Consider the following 22,316-nt stretch of genomic DNA (forward strand, 5'->3'; position numbering starts at 1 on the left):
TTCAGATAGAATAGGTCAGGATTTAGACATGTTATAATTAAGAGGCAAATGAGGTGTCCGAGTGCAGATTTATCAAGTGTGTAGGTCTAAGGAGCTAAAACCAAAACTCCAAGAACATTATTCATTGACATGTTCTTTGGTACTTGATAAATAATGTACAGTAATGGCAACCACATATGATATAGTGGCTCCTTTAAAGAAAATATATGGAGGTTTGGAAAGAAAGATTAAACGCAAATGTTCTAGGCTAAGACTGTAAGACTAAATGGGGGGTAGGGGTTTGGCAAGAAAATGAAATGCTACATCAAGATCACCCAAGTAATTCAAAGAATGTCAATCATTTTAATTAGACAGATAGCATCAACAAAAGTATTAGAACACGGTATAAATTTTAGGTCAGATTAAGCAAAGGTAGCATTCAGTAGTCGATAATGTGGTTCTCCATAGAAAGGAAATTTAACAGGATTTTTGCCTCTTTCCAAACCAACCCTGGAGACACCATAAAAGTAAGAGGTTGATTAATGGACCTGATGGGAAAACTACAGACTCTAATGGAAAAAGGGTCACGTCACAAAGAGGAGATAGCTTAGCACATAATTTGTTTTCTCTCCTACCCCCCATCATCATTATGGGTTGATCACTATTCAGGCTTTTTCTGCTGAGGAACCAAAAATTAATCACACCAGGTGTAACAAGTTGGGAACGGATAACAACAGTTGCAGGCAGATTTGTAACCTGAGTGTTTTCTTTCCTCCCTATTCTTCTTTCTCTAAGAAGATAATTACATATGACAAAGCATTTCCAGGATAACAGTTAAAAAGGTTTCACTGAGGGGCGAATGAGTGCCCGCATAACTAGTGAATTCTCATTAAATTCCATGGATTGTAACAGTGTCAATTTCTTGGTTTTGACAACATACCCTGTTTGTGTCAGACCATGGCTTGGCAATGGGTTGGAGGAGTGGTTCATGGAACTTCCCTTTATGTTTCTGTGTAACCTCTCATGAATCTATAATTATTTCAAAATAAAAGTTTTTTTTTAATTTAAAATGACTTCATATTGAAGACTTTGAAACTACTGATGGTATGCATAAGGATAGGAAAAAGACACACAAACGCACTTTAACTTGTTAGAGTAAAACTTAAAAATATCAAAGAAGAAAATATTGGAAGCCTCTAGCAAGCAGGGATTATTCAATGATAAAAGATGGAAAATAACTTTAACATCATGCTTCTTAATAGCACCAGTGCATACAAAAGACAATGAAGCAATATTTTTAAACTGTAAGGAAAGGAAAATAACCCCTAGAATTAATGTCCCGCTAAATTATTGCACAATGATTGAATCCGTGTGCAACAATTTAGTACTGTACCACAACTATGTGCAATAGTCTAGGCACTGGGGATAATCAATGAATAAAAGAGACCAAAAACTCTTCTTCCATGCTTCTATACCTTTGTAAACGCTATTTCAACAATCTGTAATTGTCTCTAGCTTTCCCAACCACTTCAGAAAGCTGTGCTTACACCTTCCCTTTCCTTTAATGATCCAGGCTCACTGCTAGAGATTAAAGATGGAGAACTGAGCCTGTGTGGCCAAGGCTGGAGCTTTCCTGGACCATCTTGGCATGACAATCTTAATCGAAGAACTGTGGCTAAGCCTGGAAGTAAACTTAAAGAGAGGTAACTGTGGCTTGTGCAATGATCTTAATCATTCATCACCACGAACAACGCTGCTTGGGCTTCTGGAGCTTTCAGCAACTTCATAAGGTATACAATTGCTACTATGGTCCAAATCCAGAGTCACCGATGAGCTTTATTCTTTCATCCCCCTCTACTGGGACATATAAGCAGCATGACTTGGTATTTTCTTTCTTTTCTGCTGCTTTACAAGAAAGGGTTTATGACAACCACATGCAAATGTAGAAGTACTATAATGTCTTCCTATAAANCCCCCTCTACTGGGACATATAAGCAGCATGACTTGGTATTTTCTTTCTTTCCTGCTGCTTTACAAGAAAGGGTTTATGACAACCACATGCAAATGTAGAAGTACTATAATGTCTTCCTATAAAGAGACACTTCTATTCTTAAATTAGTTTTAGCTCATTGTTTAAACAGTGTCACCCAGATCTTGATCTTGAAAAAGTTAATATTTGAATTACTACTTTTTCCTTTTTACTTCTCAATACCCACATAAGTGATAAATAGTGGAATTTTTATCATGTGCCATCATTAATTTACTTAAAATATTATCTGATGCATACTATGTGTCAGGAACTTAACTAGACTGAGATATATAGTATTCCTTATTTAGACACTAGGAATGTCCCATTAAAAAAAAATTAACAATAACAACAACAACAGGAGTAAGAATAAAAGAAAAATGCCCAGCTTTCACAAAGCTAACATTTTGGCTATGGGAAACAATACTAAATGATAAGGAAATAACAATATATCAGAGAGTAATAAGTGTAATACGACAAGTAAGTCAGGAAAGTTGAATAATGAACAAGGAATCTCATGAAAATTATGGTGAAAAAATTTCAACATTTTTAGAATACAGTTTGTTAGCACATCATCTGGGTTTTGCAGTATGACAGTATACCCATGACTCCACATGAACCTTCTAGACTTGTGGAAACATGAAGTGCTTTTTTTTATAGTTTTTCTTCTATTTCAAGTACAACTTTTTGTTGCATTTTTTCTTTTTTATAGTTTTTTAAAATGATAGCTTTTGAAGCTCTCTGTAGCTCACACATATTACTAGAATTTTATCATAAAAACCAAAGGGCATTACTTGACAAGATTGGTTCATCAGAAATTTAGGACAGAAAAGGGATCCAATGGAGTTGAATGTCTTAAAAAGCGAAAGGTTCCAGGATGGTTAAGGACTGAATACTTAAATCTGGTTACTTAGTTTCTAGTTCTATTTTTACACCTATTAGCTATTTGTATTTAGACACACGAAGAAGTTGAGGGCTGCAATTTCCTCAGCAGTAATAAGGATGGTCTTTGTAATCCATTGTAGCACTCAAACTGATGAGTATTTGAACATTGTGGAATATCTACTTCCGTACATGAGAGGTACTATTAACCCTATATCATAATCCACTATTAGCTTTCCCATTCTATTAATAATTGAGCAGGCTGAACATTTGCTGCAAGTTCACGAAAGTCATTAATTAGACTGTGGGACAACAAAACCAAACACCTGAACCACAGAAGCATTTAAATGTAAAAACAGTTTTAAAGTGATGGAAAATGTTAAATTGCCCAAACTACACAGAATATATAAAAAAATTACCCATGTAATTATTGATAAAATGAACTTAATATTTTATATTTTGCTCAGATCTCTTTTAAAAAGAGATGAAACTTTACAGATTTATGAACCTCCACCTTCTAACTCTCTCCAGATATATTTCCTTCCTCCCTCAATCTGCATGGAAAAGCTATATACGGGATGTACTTTTTTTATCTTTTCCCAAATATGCTTTTCCCAACATGTTTGAATACACAGAAGTTATACTGGTTGAGAAAAACAACAACAACAACAACAACAGCTATCTTCCAAAACACTAGCATTTTCGCTATGCTAAAAGGAATTTTTCTACAACTGAGCTTCGTTTTGTTCTGTTTTCAAAACAACTGCTTTGTGTTGATACAGAAAATATATAATATGAGAGTTACAACAAGGGTTTCTTCTCACTATTTGTCTGTCTTTATTGCTGCATATATGGCCATAATATCCTCATACTATCAACTAATAATGACTAAGTATCTGCTTTATGTTCAAGGTAATGTTATCTAGCCTTTTATAGGAGAGAAAATACGCATTTTCTCAAGATTTACTCTACTGTGTACGGTAATCCTTCATTTGCCGCAATCTCTAAGGCACTGAGAAACCACAGATCTACTTAAATGTACAGATTAATCAGTGTTTCTCTTTTTGCTTGTACAACCTTGTTTCCCCTTTGTAATAGATTTTACCAGAAAATGAAAATTACAGTTTTTTAATGTCGAGAAATACACTCTTAATTTTAGTGTTAGGGCAGAGTTACCCTAGTGGAGCTTTTACAGACAAAATTAACAGTTGGTTATATTCCTTAACTTTTTACAACTCCAAAACAATAAATTTTATCTTCATACTTCAAAAGTTTTATTTTCTAATCTTGACCAAAATATCCAGTTTTATACTTGACCTCAGGAATCTTATTTCTGTTTCCAATCAAAGAAAGTATTTCTTTCCCTCACCTCCATTATAGAGCCACGGTGTGAGATAGCCAATATAATTTACTTATTTTCCGACCAAACCTAGTTGAACTTATTGTTAGTCTAATATGTGCCTATTACATTACTTGTATTGTATGTCTTATCGCAGTGCTCTTCTCACTCCACCACAGAGAATTCCTGCTTTATCTTGGGTTGTGGCTTTGCTCATTAACTGAGCACTATTTGATCATTTATTACAAGGATCTGGTTTCCAAGCAACAGTTTTTTGAAGTTGAAATTATATTAAATACCTCTGTATATAGCAATCCCTTGACTACTATTTTTGTGTTCATCTAATTAGAATTGACAAATATAGACCATATTATAAAACAATTTTATACTAACTTATAAGGAATTTTATGTTAACTTAGAAGGGAGAATAAGATTTTTAACAGTGTGGAGTCAATCAGAATCACTTTATAAACAAGAGTGGTTTCAAAATACACATTTGTTAAAAAACAGGGAAATTTACAAACTACAAAATTTTCTTTGAAATATTTTATTTAAAATCTCAGCATTGCTATTATCACTGACACTGGCATTATTACTAAAAGTGCTAGTTTAAAAACGTGGGTCTAATCTATAAAAGAATAGACATCCAAAGCATCACTGAGGCAGACTAAGTACTTTTCTGAGCCTAATACGATTCTCAGATGAGAACCCCAAATGGAAGTATTCATGAGTTTTCAAACATACTAAGAATATTTGAGAAAATTCATATCTGAGCCATTTATTTTCATCAGATCTTGTTGATATCTCTAATACACATGCTAACATGTTTCACTGTTCACATCAGCATATTTTCTTTTAAAGAAATAGGGATACATAAATAATGATTAGCGTATCTAGTTCTTAAAAAATTCTTAGACTCATAACATGAAATGACTAGAAACTTTGGACTCAAGTAAGGTCTCCTTCAATACATCCAACTTCAGAGTCTCAGGATCCTTGCTTCTTAAAAATTTCTCCCTTGCACCTTTAGAAGACTGTGTCCTGGTCTTTGAGGTGGTATTACTAGGGTAATCTACGTGGGACCACTGGAAATAAGTGTGGATCTCTGCAGCTATGGGAAGGCATATAAAAGTCATGGCTTTAATAAAACAATATTAATGAAACATGCAGGGACAGCTTTATGCAAAACAGACAATCAGACACATTTTTAATCTCTCAGAAGGCTGTACACCTAGATGATTATCCTTCATCTCATTTCATTTTCATAAGACCATTTCCTATTTCATTATTATGAGATAAGCTGCTAAAACTTTAACTTAGATTAAAGGTCCAAAATTTCACCTTCTCTGGAGGACTGACTCATTTTATACAAAAGACTAATAATGACAGAAGAAATTTCAGATATTATAAAGCAATTCCCAGTGGTGCAATCACAAGATTGAGAAAGCTGTTTTTGAGCAGGTGGGATGTTGAAAATTCCATGTCAAAATACTTAGTACTAATATTTGCATGAACACAAATAAAACCGTGTTTTATTTTTTCACTTGGCAAATGTACTCATGCTTCTAAATTCCATTTTACACTTTTATTTATATCCTTTTGAGGTTGCAAGCAAACTATCTCATTCATGATTAATGACACCAGTTTGTGTCATTATTCATCTTCCCGCTGAACCACACACAAATTGGAAACAGAAGCAAATGAAAGTAAATTGAAATAGAGGAATGTGTAATACTTCTGAAACATTAAAATTTACCAACTTATTATCTAGTTATATAAAACGGTATTCAACTACAGTAAAACTACAATTGCTTTGTTGATAGCTCCTTTTAACAATATAACTGATCAGCCAGTGACAAAAAAAAAAAATGGAGCATTCATAAGCATGCAGTTCAATTCATCATGACAACAAGAAAAAAAAATGTTTGTTGAATTCTTTGAAAATCAGATAACTAGAACAAAACAAAACTGCCACTTTAGCCAGGAGCCATAGTTAAACTTAGCTGGTGGTTATAGAAATAACTGAAGTGGATGTAAATCCTTGAGAGTCAACAGTTATATTACGGGCACGGAGAGTATGCATAGATATATAAGGAAAATTGCTGCAAAGGTAAAAAGCATTATGTTACATTAAATAATTCATGAAACTTTTTTTTTTATTTTTAAACAATGGCCCATTAAGGCCATTCTATAAAAAGAGCATAAGTCATTGATTAGTATTAGGCATTTACGATAGGCCACCCTGAGCTAGATACTGCACGACAGAATAGCAGGTGGAAGAAGAAACATAGGTCAGAAAAGACCATTTTTCTTGCCTTTGAGAAAATCTCATTCATTTAATCTGCAGGACAGTGTGTTCCCCCAAAATGAGTGCTTAAATTCACTTATCCTAAAATGAGTCTTTCTTTAAAATAATAACTAATATTTACTGAGCGCTTACTCTGTGGCCCTAAATTAACAATCCTCTGGATATCTCAAAAATGAAGGAATAATTGGGACCAAGTGACTCTTCCATTTTGTGAGAGATAAAGCAAAACTTTAATATATGCAAAATTAATCTGGATATTGATAGAAAAGTTGGGCTTTGCTATTGTTGCTTTGTAAAATAAAACCTATCACGGCCCTTTCTTAGTAAAACAATGAAAAAGACTGTTACACTGTGAATATATGTTCTGTTTAGGATGAGTAAGATTTCACTATTCTAGGTTTGATATGAGTTATGGTATATATTTACTTGCTATTTGTTAGCTAGAACTCATTGATCTTTGCAACTGTCTGACAACGGGTTAATTTATTTTTTATAATGCAACTCCAGGAAGGAAAGTAATTTTCTTTTTTTTTTTTTTAAAGATTTTTTTATTTATTTGGCAGAGATAGAGACAGCCAGCTAGAAAGGGAACACAAGCAGGGGGAGTGGGAGAGGAAGAAACAGGCTCACAGCGGAGGAACCTGATGTGGGGCTCGATCCCGTAACGCCGGGATCACGCCCTGAGCCGAAGGCAGACGCTTAACCGCTGTGCCACCCAGGCGCCCCAGATTTTCTTTTTTTTTTTTTTTTTGAGTCACTGTAATATTCTCACAGTCCAGACTAGTATTTATTGAATTCATGCATATACATTATTGAGTTGGTTACTCAGTGGGAAGATATGTCTTACTTTCTGCATCAGAAAGAAGGCATTTTGCCCATCCTGACAAAATGTTGTGCCATTACTTAGATTTACTGACAGCTAATAAAAACTCAAGCCCCACACCTAGAAAAATTACCAACTGTCTCTGATTGAGCAATCCTAATTACAAACAAAGTTTCATTCTTTGCTTGTCCTAGTTTCCAGCAAATCCACTGTGGGCTCTGCACTGTCCTGTCCCACATAGCCAGTGTCTTACCAGTTCCCTTACCCTTACAAAATGAAAACATCTGCTAATCATACCTTTAATTAGCAAAATGCCCAATTCTTTCCTATTGGTCTTTGCATTATTATAATGATCAGATTCACACCAAATTTTTAAAATCTGGATCTCCACTATTTCTTGTAATAGAGTACTCTATTTGTCAAATAGACATTTGAGGATTAGGTGTTCACAAAACTAACTACAAAAAATGTATATATTTATACATGTTTTTATTTTCCCTTGATATACTTATGAGGTGCTTTAATCTCTTCGCTTACTTATTTTGTGGCTTCTATCTCTTGACCTCATTTATGTCTGTACTGAAATGTCAACTCCTAAGAAACGGGTTCCCTGACCACGCTATTTCTTATAGCACGAGGATCACTGTTCACTCCATTGTCTCACTGCATTCCACCACTCTTCCCAATTTTTTTCTACCTGAAATCATAATAGCTGCTTATTTGTGTATAGGATTTCTTCCTAAAGAAAAGGAAAGTTTTGCAAGGTAAGGAACTTTTCCTGAGTACGTTGTTAGGGCTGTTTCTGACTTTCCATTAGCTCGGGGTGGGAGGTACATCTTTGTCCTCCACTGTAAGGTATCAAGTGCCAATTTAAAGGGAACAGGAAGAGTTCCAGGCAACATCATGTTACCCTGACATAAGGTCTCTCAAACAACCCGTGCAATCATCATATCACTCTTAGCAATAAAACAAAATATGAAATAAAGCCACACATATCATCTAACCCTTGATCGGCAATAAAATCAGAATGATTCTTAACATTACCGTTCCTGGTGCTTATTTAAAAATATGGCTAGAAATTCAGAGCACTGTTAGGGCTGTTTCTGACTTTCCATTAGCTCGGGGTGGGAGGTACATCTTTGTCCTCCACTGTAAGGTATCAAGTGCCAATTTAAAGGGAACAGGAAGAGTTCCAGGCAACATCATGTTACCCTGACATAAGGTCTCTCAAACAACCCGTGCAATCATCATATCACTCTTAGCAATAAAACAAAATATGAAATAAAGCCACACATATCATCTAACCCTTGATCGGCAATAAAATCAGAATGATTCTTAACATTACCGTTCCTGGTGCTTATTTAAAAATATGGCTAGAAATTCAGAGCACTAAAAACATCATCCAGAATTTCAGAAACTAAAGGCTAAAAAAAAAAAAAAAAGCCATTTTGCAATATAGAGCAGCCTGGAAGGGGTGAACAGCTAAGGCTTTAGTTCTGATTTCTTAGTGGCAAGTATGCTGCCCTGGGCAACGTTTCCCTTCTCAGTTTTATTTTTTGTCACCTATCTCTTGACACTCTAGCCAGCTTTTTGTAGCTATTTAGGAACATTCTATCCCAATTAAAAATTATGACTATGGAATACAAAATTCAAAATATGTATTTTTTTTTTCTTTTAGAGACAGAGACGGCATGCACAAGAAGGAGGGGGGATGGGGAGGGGCAGAGAGAATCTCAAGCAGGCTCCACGCCCAGCACAGAGCCTAACCAGGGCTCCATCTCTGGACCCTGAGATCACGACTTGAGCTGAAATCAAGAGTCTGATGCGTAACTAACTGAGCCACCTAAGTGCCCCGTAAAATAATATTTAAATAAGCAAGAAAATGCAGTTACAATGAAGCATGAGGAACATCAACGCCTTTGAAAGCATGATTTCTTGTCTTTACCATAATGCCTCTCAGGACCTCATATATTCCTCTTAGTTGGCAATTTGTTCTTATGTAAGTGACTATCTTGCAAATTGTCAACAGGTTTTTACAGACCGACCAGTCACAATAGGTCCTCAAAATATATAGATTTAAACTATATTGCAACTCAGACTTATTTCATATCCTTGAATATAATTAAGAGTTATGAATGTAGGGGCACCTGGGTGGCTCAGTCGTTAAGCGTCTGCCTTCGGCTCAGGGCGTGATCCCGGCGTTATGGGATCGAGCCCCACATCAGGCTCCTCTGCTGGAAGCCTGCTTCTTCCTCTCCCACTCCCCCTGCTTGTGTTCCCTCTCTCGCTGGCTGTCTCTATCTCTGTCAAATGAATAAATAAAATCTTAAAAAAAGAAAAAAAGAAAATGCTTTTTAAAAAAAAAAGAGTTATGAATGTAGCCACTGAATTTTTGGGTCATTTACCTTACCTCATTTAGTTTTTTAAGAAAAACTTACATGGCAAATGAATGCAGAAATTATTATTGCTTCATTTTAGCTAATGCATTTGATTATTCAAATTTAGATTCCTTCTTTCCTCCAGGTTGAACTATAAGTCCCCTTCCTATGAACATGATTTGAAAATTGTCTCAAAATGATGTCATGTGGGAAAAGTAAAGACAAGACTTTTGCTACCTTCTCAGATTTTCATCAGATTCTCTGCATACAGAATGAATTTTAATGATCACACAAGAGTAAGATTTAGGAGCTGGTACAAGCTTCAACACGCTCCCTCCAAAAAACAACTGATGCTGTAAAAATCATTTTGTGATAATATAGAGAAACACTTAACCTAGTACACCGATATCTGTGGGGCACCAAGATACTTTCTAAAGAAAGGATAATATAAAATTATAGAGGAGACAGTATAAAGTAAAAAAAAAAAAATATATATATATATATGTTTTAAGTGTAACTACAATTTTTTTTCTTGTTTTGAAGACCTATTATTACAACGCCTTATACGATAAGCATACACATGTTCAAAATTAGCTCCCAAAGTAGAGGGGCTGCTTATTAAATATAAGAAAACTTCCCATGGATTTTTTATTGTGTCATTTTGCTAAGACATGAGTCTCTGAGAATAAATTTTAGAATATTAAAAAAAAAAGAGTTGCAGGGATACATTAAAGTTATTTTACGTTATAACATGAAACTTCCTTCAGGTTTTTTTAAATTTTACCATTTTACATTTCCTTGAAAACACTACATTAAATATGTGCCTAACATTCATCTCAACACCAGTTCATTTTCCTCTTAATATAAACAATCATATTTAAGAATATTTTCTTAACATACTGAAATGAGAAACAAATATTCATATGTTGTGACATAAGATTTTCAAAAGACAACAAGCACATAATAATGAACATCTTTTTCATGTCTGCCTTTTTCTCCCTTCTTTCCCCCAACCTACATGTAATCATCAAATCCTGATGTGGCCACATCACTTTCTCTCCAATCACCAAGGCAGCAGCACCGATGTGGGGTAGTTATATATCATTTGAAATAAAACAACAGCTTTCATGTTATGCGGTCCCTTCTGAATTTGTACCACCGTAGTGATCATTTGACTCCTCTATTTTGGCTCTTTCTGTGTCTCCCCACTTCTCTCAAGGTAAATCTAGCATCTTTGGAACAGTTCATGTCCTTGGTCCCTCATATGTCCAGCTTGATCTTTTCCTTCTTTCTTGCACTATGGTCCAGATATATTGCTTTATTTTCAGTTCTCTAAATTTACCATGCTGGCTTTGTATCCAGGCATGTGTTAATTCCCTTCACATCCTTTGATCGGGGTAACTTCTATTCACCCTTCCCATGTAAGTTTGCTATTATTTCTGTCAGCATTCCTCACCTCCCAATTTATCTGAGGTTCACCTCCATTGTTCTCCCACAATACCTTATATGCACACCTATTATCACACCTATCAAACTGTACTGTAATTGCTGGCTTGGTTATCCATCCCCTGCGGACAAGAACTATCCTGCCACCTACCCATCCCCACCCCTTTGGCAACTCTCAAATGCTTGGCAGAGTCCTGCATATATAATCTCAGCTTAAGTACACACTTTGTTGATTACATAAAAGAATTCTTCTTCGTGAGTGACCTCTTAATAAATTGACATGAGATACAGAATGTAGATTTAAGCATTCATTTACAATAAAGCCTAACCCTATTTTGTCTAGTCTCATTTATTTAAGCACAGCAAACATGCTATTCTTGTATTGGTATTTTAATTTATAAACTTATTGTATTTGTGTGTAGAAGGAGCAGTAAGAGGTGAGCAGACATAGATAGCTTTTCATGATGGAGCTCTGGGTTGCCTATCCAATCTCCTTTCCAACCAAATCCCATCACTTTACATTCTGATGATTCCTAGATGCACACAGAGTTTCACAGCAGCGAAGGACGGAAGTTAGGAAAAGAGATTTCAGAATTAGACAAACAAGGTTAATATTCCAGTTCCCAAAGACCTCTATTTCTGCAGAACATGGCTATATAGCTTAACATTTGTAAGATTATNGCAGAGGAGCCTGATGTGGGGCTCGATCCCATAACGCCGGGATCACGCCCTGAGCCGAAGGCAGATGCTTAACCGCTGTGCCACCCAGGCGCCCCCCATCACTTTACATTCTGATGATTCCTAGATGCACACAGAGTTTCACAGCAGCGAAGGACGGAAGTTAGGAAAAGAGATTTCAGAATTAGACAAACAAGGTTAATATTCCAGTTCCCAAAGACCTCTATTTCTGCAGAACATGGCTATATAGCTTAACATTTGTAAGATTATTTCTGCATCTAAACAAGAGTGACACTAATTTCACAGGAAATTTTGGTATTTAGTATTATATTGGCATATTTTTCTAATTTATATTTTATTTATTCTGAAACCAAACAATTGTTTTACTTCTTCCTCATTTAGCATTAAAAAAGCAAAAACAGGTATTCATATCATGCCACACCTGAATAAATTATAAAATAGAAAATTGAGGAAAAGATTTCCAAAGTCAGAAAGGTTTGTATAAGTTATGGACACTGTTAAGTGGAAAAGCAGATGTATCCTCAAATATGGGAAAGATTAAAGGAATAAAAATATAATATTTAATTATGTGGGCACAGAAATATAAACACAGAAGTAAATAATTTAAAATATGTATAGCAACTAAAGTTCATACAAAAAGAGGTATTAAATTTCAATAAGAAATCATTACAAGGGGAGTTAGAAAACAAGGTGAAAGTCTACCATTAAAAATTAAGAAGAAGAAGGAGAAGGGAAAGGAAAGAAGAAAAAGAAGAAAAAAGGTAAAGAAAAAGACATGAGGCTCAGGTAATAATATTCAGCTCAATTACACTTGTCAGACTCCAAGCCAAATGGCTTGGGTTCAAATCCCAGTTTCACCTTTGATTTAACTCTGCGATCTTGGGTGAGATACTCAACCCCATCCTTTCTTCATCCTTAACACAGAATAACAGTAATATCTACCTCATTGTGTTGATTAAAGAATTAAATATGGAAGTATAAGGGCACCTAGAATCGTATCAGACTGTATGGTATACATACTTCAAGAACAGCTGGTAAGAATAGGTAACGACCATGTATTCAAACTATGGTCTTCAGATTCCTAACATCATGCTCTATCTCTTCAAAAATGGTTTCCAGACCTTGGAGTCCCCTAAAGCAACTTAAACATTTTATGATATTTTGCATTTCTTGTTTGAACTTCTTGAACCAGAGGACACAAACGGAAAATCAGGCAATCCATTATCAAGCAATGGTAAAGCAATGGTAAAGCAGTAGTTATTATGTAATTTTTTTGAAATCTGTCATGTTCCGCATTTATTATTCAAAGGTAAATATTGTTCCAGCCACTTCAGTTAAAATATTTTAACTGCTGAAAAGTATCAGGTTTTTGTTATGAAAATAGTGCAAAAATATGTATGACTCCACATTTTCAGACAACTTAAGAAACTAACATAAACTGAAAATGATAAAGCTAAAGTGATGATAATTTATAATTAAAAATGAAAAAAGTAATAGAAAATGATTATTAATTCAATACAACTCTGACAATCATTCATTCTTGAAATTTGAGGGAATGATCACTTAGGAGTTGTAATAGTATTTCAAGGTGGTCACATTCCTTTGTGAAGCACTGAGTTAGTCATTAGGAAACTACCAAATGTAAATTTTAGTTTATGCATACCATAATTAAGTAATTTTTAATACCTCATTGATAGGTTTCTTGTAAAAAATCCTTGGAAATGCATACAGATAAAAGCCTAAGGAACTGTGTATATTTTGCCCAGAAGTAAAGAAAACATTTATTTGCATTTGAGTTCTCAGTCTACCAGGTAAATCTTCATCAACTGTGGACTGAAAACAATATTTTAATAATCACTGATCTTAGAAATGCATCAATCCAGGCATAAGAAGAGGATACATCTCTGGTTGGAACTCACTGTACCTATTATAAGTTACCCATTATGAGATGTAAATTTCAAATTCATCCACAAATGGTGTTGAACAGCATATGCCTAGTACTGTGCTTGAAAGAGCATTTATCCATCCTTTCTATATTGAGATCAGATATAGGAATAGTAACGATAAGAAAATGCCAAAAGATGAAAATGGAATCTGATCTTAATCTCTTCAATATAGAATGACCATATGAAACAGTGGTTCTCGAAGTATGACCCTGAAACAGCTTTATCAAGATCACACAGGTAGTTGTTATAAATACAAACATTTGGGCCATACCCCAGACCCACTAAATCAGAAACTGTGGAGGTGGGTCCCAGAAACTGTTTTCCCAAGCACTACAGGTGATTCTGATGAATGAATTTGAAAACTGCTATAACACAAAGAAAACAGTGTTCAGTTCATTAACAGATACAGTACAGGGAGTACAAACATAGAGTATAAATTCATATATAAATCTGAATTCAAACAGCTTGCATAGTGTCGAAGCATGAAAGAAAGAAAATGAAGCCCAAGTGTCCATTGACAGATGAATGGATAAAGAAGAGCCGGTGTACATATTCAGGAGAATAGCACTCAGCCATAACAAAGAATGAAATCTTGCCATTTGCATCAACGCGGTTGGAGCTAGAGAGTATAATGCTAAGTGAAGTCAGTCAGAGAAAGACAAATACCTACATGATTTCACTCATATGTGGAATTTAAGAAACAAATGAGCAAAGGAAAAAAAAGAGAGAGAGAGAGAAACTAAGACATAGACTCTTAATTATAGAGAACAAACTAATGGTAACCAGAGGGGAGGGGAAGTGGGGGAATGGGTAAAATTGGCGATGGGGATTAAGGAGTGCACTTGTGATGAGCACAGGGTGTTGTATGGACTAGTTGAATTTCTACATTGCCCACCTGAAACTAACATAACACTGTATATTAATTACACTATAATTAAAATAAAAAGCTTAATTTAAAAAAAGACTCAATTAACTCCATTCTCCATTTCGAGTTTTGATATTTTTTTCCCTTAAAATCAGGTGAAGGGGTGCCTCGGTGGCTCAGTTGGTTAAGTGTCCAACTCTTGATTTCAGCTCGGGTCATAAACTCAGGGCCCTGAGATCGAGCCCCATAGCAGGCTCTAGTGCTTGAGATTCTCTCTCTGCCTCTGCTCCTCCCCACCCTGTGTTCTCGCTCTCTGTCTCTAAAATAAATAAATCTTTAAAAAAAAAAGGTCATTGAATGAATGACTGCTTTCCACTGACCTTTATAATCCTAGTCATTTAAGACTCTGAATTTATATAATATATATAATAGCACAGAATATATTATATATATATATATATATATATATATATGTCTATTGGGTAGTTTCTTTGATTTGGAGCAAATTCTTGGAATTCATAATAACCATGTATTTACAGACTGTAAGAGATGGAATTGAGACATTTAAAAAGTATTCTTTTATCCGATGAAATATATGAATCCATCTTCTCTTCTTAATAAAATACTGATTCAAATGGACAGCCTGGATAGGCTCCGGGCAATTTAATTTGACCTGTAATCAGTTGAACTTGGAATAATATTAAACCTATCTTTTTTTTTTTTTTTCCTTTGCCCTCTTAACTTAATTACCTTAAAAAAGCAACACTCGTTTGCCAGTATTTTTTATCTTTAGGCCTTTTTAAACTTTTAAAATTTGTTTGAAATTACAAATACCACCCCTCCCACCCCACACACATTCACACATTCTTTCCTTAGTTTTCATGACACAGCAGATTTTTCTACCTCATGGTTATTTCTTTTTCACTGGAACTTCTATCTTTGCTGTGTTCATGCAGTAAATTTATGTCTCTACATTTTTGCTGCCTTCAGTTCTTGTGTCTAATGCTTCTGACCTGTAAGCTTACATATTCGAAGGGAAGTATTCACTCAAATTCTAGTAGCATGTTCCTAACCAGGCTCCCTTTATTTGGTTTATGTTCACTATCATTCAAATTTAACAAGTTCAATTTAAAAATCTGAGCATTCTTGCAAACTTTGATTCAATATCTTACTTTTGTCAATAATTTAATACTCTTTCACTCCAAAAGTCTCTTTGAGGTTGCTCATTTTCCACTACATTCTGGGTCAAGGAAAAGGAAAATACTAATTAATTTTCCTGAGCAGTATTACTACACAAAATGAAATCTGTACAAAGGGCCACAGACGCAGAAAATTCTTCAGAAAGTAGTTGGAATTTTCCAAGACAAAGTACCCCTATTTCACAAAGCCTTTCACATCAAAGGCCCATGGCTCATCATCTCGGATTTATTGTATTTATTCCTCCTGGTAATTACATTGCGAAGTTAGTATTTATGGGAATGAATGAGAGTACATGTGCAGTGTCCTTGATTTGGAAGATGGAGATAACCACTTTTTATGAACTGGCTTATGGTTTATTTCTTTTCCAGAGCCAAAGAGACCATTAGCAAAATGGCTTTTCTACCTTTCTCTCTCTCGCCTGCTCTCTTCTTCATCTATATATTTGATGATTTCCAGAACATTCACTAAAGAGATGAAGTAAATGGCAGAGAACAAATGTCACTGTACTTTTAAAAATTGTTTCTCAAAAATAAATCAATATTCAATTTCTTTCCATTTCAACATTTTCTTAATTCAATTTTTCTTTCCTTCCCCCTTCAAGACTCTAATCTAAATCTTAGTCAACCTTGGGGCGCCTGGGTGGCAAAGTGGTTAAGCGTCTGCCTTTGGCTCAGGGCGTGATCCCGGCATTATGGGATCGAGCCCCACATCAGGCTCTTCCGCTATGAGCCTGCTGTGTCCTCTCCCACTCCCCCTTCTTGTGTTCCCTCTCTCGCTGGCTGTCTCTATCTCTGTTGAATAAATAAATAAAAATCTTTAAAAAAAAATAAATCTTAGTCAACCTTACTTCAAAAGTGCCTAATTTTTTCTCTGCCTCTATTGTAATATCATTTAATATACTACATATGATATGAACAGATTAATCTACAGAAGATGTCATTTATTCATGATTTAAGACTATACAATGAATTCAGATTATCTATCAATTCCCCACTGACTTCCCTAGGCTGCCACTAAATGCCATATGTCAAATGGTTCCTCCAAACATCTCTCTCAAAAAATCTGACCAACTGGCTTCAGCCAATCACGGACATTACTCTAATCTCACATACTTCACCATCTGCAGACTGCCAGTACTTTCCTCATAAAGTTGCTAAAAGTCATCCCCCATCACCAACCAATTATCCTGCCTGTTCCTTACAATTTTCTGCTTCTATAAACACATTAAACTAGGTACTTAGCAATATTAATAGCCACAATTGTCACACATATAGTCATTTGTGTACACAATAAATTTATAAATTTTTAATTACTATGATCTACTATAACATGAAGACTTTACTAAAAAAAAAACAAAAACACCAAATTATTTAATAAAATAACAAAAAGTGTTTTAAGTGGAAGGAAAAATAAACTATGGCTCAGTCACTATAGTCACATGAATGAAGACCACACTGAAATTGATAATAAATTCATCTATTAATTATACCAAAAAGTATATTTGCAATTAGTGATTTCTTGATTAGTCATTATTAAGGATTACTATTTATGAAAAAAATTGAGTATAAACCTATAAAAACTAACAAACCAGTCTGTACCTTGGTGATCATGTCTCCTAACCCCACTGCCTTGCAGCACTAAGGGCTCCTACATGCTTGTTTCCGTGGCATTTCGTGCACAGCCTCTGATAGCACTTGCTTTAATAAGGCTCTAAGGGCAATGCTTACTTCTTGAACTCCTGGTAATCACTGTAGGATCAATTTACTTAAAGTTTTGTTGACTGACTGCGTGATCAAAGGAATATGATAATTCTAAGCATTTTAATAGGTCATAAGTCAAAAAGACAGGAACAGTGGCAATTTCATTTTACTCAATAAAACATTCTACTTTCCAAAGGGGACAGTCAAAAAGCCACATTCATTGTGCATCTCTATGGCAGAGTATAAAAAAGAAATGACAAGAAACTCTAAAATTCTTTATTATTAGAAACTATAGCTGTGTATGTTTCAAATGTAGCCAAATAATGTTTATGTTGTTTATGGCATATTCAGATGAGTCAGAAAGAGTTTTGTTTGTTTCTTAATTCCTTAGATACCAAGGAAAGCAGACATTCAAATAACCTTTTCTCTTTGCTGTTAAGCAACAAATGAAGCAAATAATTGGAGGCTAGTAGCTGTCTAAGGAGATTAAACAATTGCTTAGCTAAGCCTAAAAAGTATAAATTAAGGACATAAAGATCTTGAGAAAACTTTTTTTCCACACATTAATATTTTTGACTTCACTTGATATTTTTGTTCTCTAAGTCTCTTAAAACAGTACCTCCAGAATACCAGTGCTTTTTTTTTCTCAAATACACTGCAACAGCTTCTAAGAAAAGCATATAAGCCAATACTCAAATTTTCTAGAGAATTTTCCTTATCATATTTAAATACAGGCCAAATAGCTTAATTGAAATAACTAACAAATTTTACCAGAAAAGCTAGAGAAATGCTGGGTTCAGTCCACCAACTCCGTCCAGCTGTGGTAAATTTAATAACACAGCAGTGATCTTATCACCTTAAATTTAAGAATAGATAACAAGGTTTCTCACAGTGTCCAGCTGAAAAACAAAATGGGGCTCTCTAGAGCTGAATTTGCCATTAATTTTAAAGAATCAAATTTGTTTTTCAGACTTCATTTAATACAGAAATGTATCACATAATTAAAGCTATGTTCAATATAAAAAGGGGAAATAGATAACCTACACATTTTGCAGATAGAAGAAATTATTTAGATGCATAGGCTCAAAATAAAAATATAGGCTAAAGTAATAAATAAGTCTTTAAATACAGGAAATATGTGACATTAATTATTAATAATCCCTTGAAGAAAAGTTGGTCTCAAAATCAAAGGCATAAATATTAATTATTAGGGAAGAGCATCCATTTTTTAAACTTACGTTGCTGAGGGTACATTCCTAACATTGTTTATTTAAATATCGCCCAAGTTGCAGTGATTATATTCAAAAGCTCTTGAGTCAAGATTCTGACATAGCTTAGGAGATGAAAAAAGCCATTTGTACGTAATATAAAATCTTCATTACAGAGATCGTTAGGTCAGAATTCAAGAGTGATTTTTTAAAAATGCTTGTATCTGATTGTGTCTTAAAAAATGTTGATATCTAAATGTTCATGCCTGAGAAAGAAAAAAATCTAAATTTTCTAAGGTAATATAGAAGAAATAACCTTATTTTACATTAATGCCTTTGTTTCCTATTATTAAGCAGGGGGATATTCTTAAAAGAACTGTATCACTTTCATTGTATCTGGGATGGTTTTGTCCTATCATCAAGAACTTTGGTGTATAAGGAGATTTTCCAAAAGAAATGTTGTTTTGAGGCTATTTTGCATGTAAAGATTTCTTCATGTGAGGGTAAGTGTAAAGAACATGGTAGTGGTGAAACGACAAGCTCCTTCCGGTTTACAAAAGCCACCTTCCTACTCACACTGTCAGAACTGCACGAGGCCATTACTCTTTATTGAGATCTCCCCAAAATCCATATCAACTTTCTCTCCCGTGGCAAGACATAGTATCTGAGTAAAATTACCAATTAAAATACAGCATCATAAAGAAAAAAAAACACTTATTTCCTTCTAAGAAACACTTATTTCTAAATATTAAAGAAAATCTGAAGAATAAAGAAACCCAGAAAAAATGCTTGGCGAGGAAAGAGTTAGCTTCAAAAATTGTATGAGAGACAGGAATTGTTTTCCAGACCAACGCTTATAACACCAGAAGTATGTTTTCCTCTAGCGAATGGCAGGAGTCTCACAAACTTAGAAAGAACAGTATTAGCAGCAGCCTTATCCATCTGATCAAGAAGGCTTTAAACTAAGACTCAAGGTGGAAGAGAAAAATGTGAATCTGTAAAATGGATATTACGGAGGAAAACAGGTTTGAAATGAAAATAAGACATAGGGACAAAAATGTCCAGAAATTATTTTGTGAAAATCATGACTTGGAATCATACTTAGGCCTAGGATATATGGCATACCAAATAAAACTAAAAAACAGTAGATGTGTTAAGGTCTCAAAACGCACTCCCTTATTTTAGTCCTTACACAATTTCGGTGGATGAGTGTAAGAATTGCCACAGATGTTTGTGTAAGGAGTGCCCCGCACAGGGGAAGCTGGCCTGGGGGGCAAGTGCAGAACATTTTCCACTCCACGTACAATGGCCCAGTCAGTATCATTCTCTTCAATTTATAGGGTAGGAACCTAGGCTTAGGTATGTTCAGAAACCGGCTGAAGGGTATCTAGCTAAAAAATGGTGAGGCTAGACTGGCTAGGATTGGAAGCCAGGTACGTCTGGAATTCATAATTTTAGGAAAACATAGGGCAATTTATGCACACATATGCACACATATATCATTTATTCTAGAGTATCAGAGTAGGGGGAAATTATCTAATTTGTTCACAAGGAACAACACAGTGACTGGGGAATGCGTGTCATTGAGTATCAGGGAGTTATATACTAGTTTTATGATCCAGAAACGTAAAGATAGGAATTTATAGGAGATGCTAATATAGGAGGGGAAAATCTGAAAAGAAGGGAAACTGCCACTGGAAAATAGTGTAGTGATTGTAGCAAAACATAATACAGAAAGTAGTTTATTAGTAATGAGTACAAGACGTGGACGAGAAGGAAGGGCTTCAATTAGCTGGATCCCTCTTAGGAGGAAGTTTAATTCTGCTAAAAATGTATCCGGGGGAAGACTCTAATGGTAACTACTTTTCTGCTAAATTTGACTTAGAAGGTGGAGACATTGGGAATGAAAGTTTTGAGGAACATGAGAGCAAAGGAAGGGAACCATGAGCAGAGTTGGGTAAATTCTGCAGAGCAAAACCAGGCAGCCTTCAGTTTACAGGGAGAAATGGGCCATTGCCCAGATACTCTAAGAAAATACACCTGAAGAAGAAAGTGAGAAACCAAAGATGAAATCCTGACTCTATCATTGCAAATGAAGCTATAACCAGAAAAAAGGAAAAGACACCTAAGGAAAATAATTCAATTTACAAATAGCAATTTGGTATTCGGTTCTTAGGTATTTCAAAATAGAGATAATACAAGATGAATGTGAATGCCTAAATCAAGTGGTAAGAACTTAGAAAATGAGTTGATGTGTCTAAGGTCAAGAATGCTCTAAGAAGCTCCAAATATGAAAGATCTAAAAATGTTAGCTGTGTGCAGTTAAAAAAAAAAAAAAAGAAAAAGGAAAAGAAAAAGAAAAAAGGCAAGTCCACCAGCTGAGGAAGAAAGAACTGCTAATCTTTCTTGTTTATACTTTCTTTATCAGGGAAAATCATCATCCAGTTAGAACTAATAGAACAAACAATTTTGATACGGATTTAGGATTTACTCAGATTTCCTTAGGAACTGAAGTAAAAGAGGGATAAAAAGAAATGATCCGCACTGTGTGCTACATCAGCGACCTGTGAATTCTTAGACAAAAAGTAGTGATTATCAATACCAGGATGTATTCACTAGAAAAGATTTAAAAAAAATTTTTTTTTTTTTTGCTTATTAGACAAGGACAAGAATATTCAACTACCAATGTATCTTAATTTGGATGAGGTATCTTACATAGCCTTTTATTAAAACTTCTTGAACAAGGTAGAGAAAGTTTTATGATAATACAACTGAACGGATTATTGGTGATCGATCAATCCTTCTCCAAGCAAATTTTGTCCTTTTTACTGTGGAAATGCAAAATGCTATCCTGTGATTTCACTAAGGAAGTGGAAAACAACACTTTACAAATCTGTGGATAATACAAAGTTGTGAGGGAATCAAATAACTCCTCGAGAAAATGTTTTGTTATGCAGAAACAGTCACCCCCAGATAATAACCTATGTAACAGGAAACAATATAAAGACCTACATTTAAATTTCAAAAATATCCTTTGCACCAACAAAGGATAGCAGGGCTTAATGATGATTCATTTGAAAAGATCTATTTTCACAAAACCCATAATCTTCAGCTACCTTAGGAAAGCATTGTACTTGATTGTTTCTGTTCATTTTACTAAAATATTCCTATTCTTCAGATACTTTAACTTCACTCTTAAAACACGATCCCTCTATACTTTGAAAACCTTCGATTAAAAGAGGGGAGGCGGGTGGGGGAATGGGCACTAATGAATCATCGAACTTTGCATCAGAAACCAGGGATGTACTGTATGGTGACTAACATAATATAACATAATATAATAAAAAAACATTAAAAAAATAAAATAAAATAAAAATAAGTAAGACTTCTAGATCCTTAGGAAACATGACAAAGAATTATGCAGCACAGGCAAGTGTGAGCACATCTTAAATAAGTTTCTTTCATAGCAAGAATCCATTGTAATTTCTATAGCCTATCTCCTGGTGAAGGATTTCAC

At 34.7% G+C, this 22,316-nt stretch overlaps 1 protein-coding gene across 1 annotated transcript in view; it reads right to left on the reverse strand.

Moving 5' to 3' along the window:
* The window catches only part of MDGA2 (MAM domain containing glycosylphosphatidylinositol anchor 2), a 760,567-nt gene that overhangs the window by 49,198 nt on the left and 689,053 nt on the right, over window positions 1-22,316 (reverse strand). The window lies entirely within an intron of this gene.

Source organism: Ailuropoda melanoleuca, chromosome 20 (assembly GCF_002007445.2).
Source record: "Ailuropoda melanoleuca isolate Jingjing chromosome 20, ASM200744v2, whole genome shotgun sequence".
Classification (NCBI taxonomy): Eukaryota; Metazoa; Chordata; class Mammalia; order Carnivora; family Ursidae; genus Ailuropoda; species Ailuropoda melanoleuca.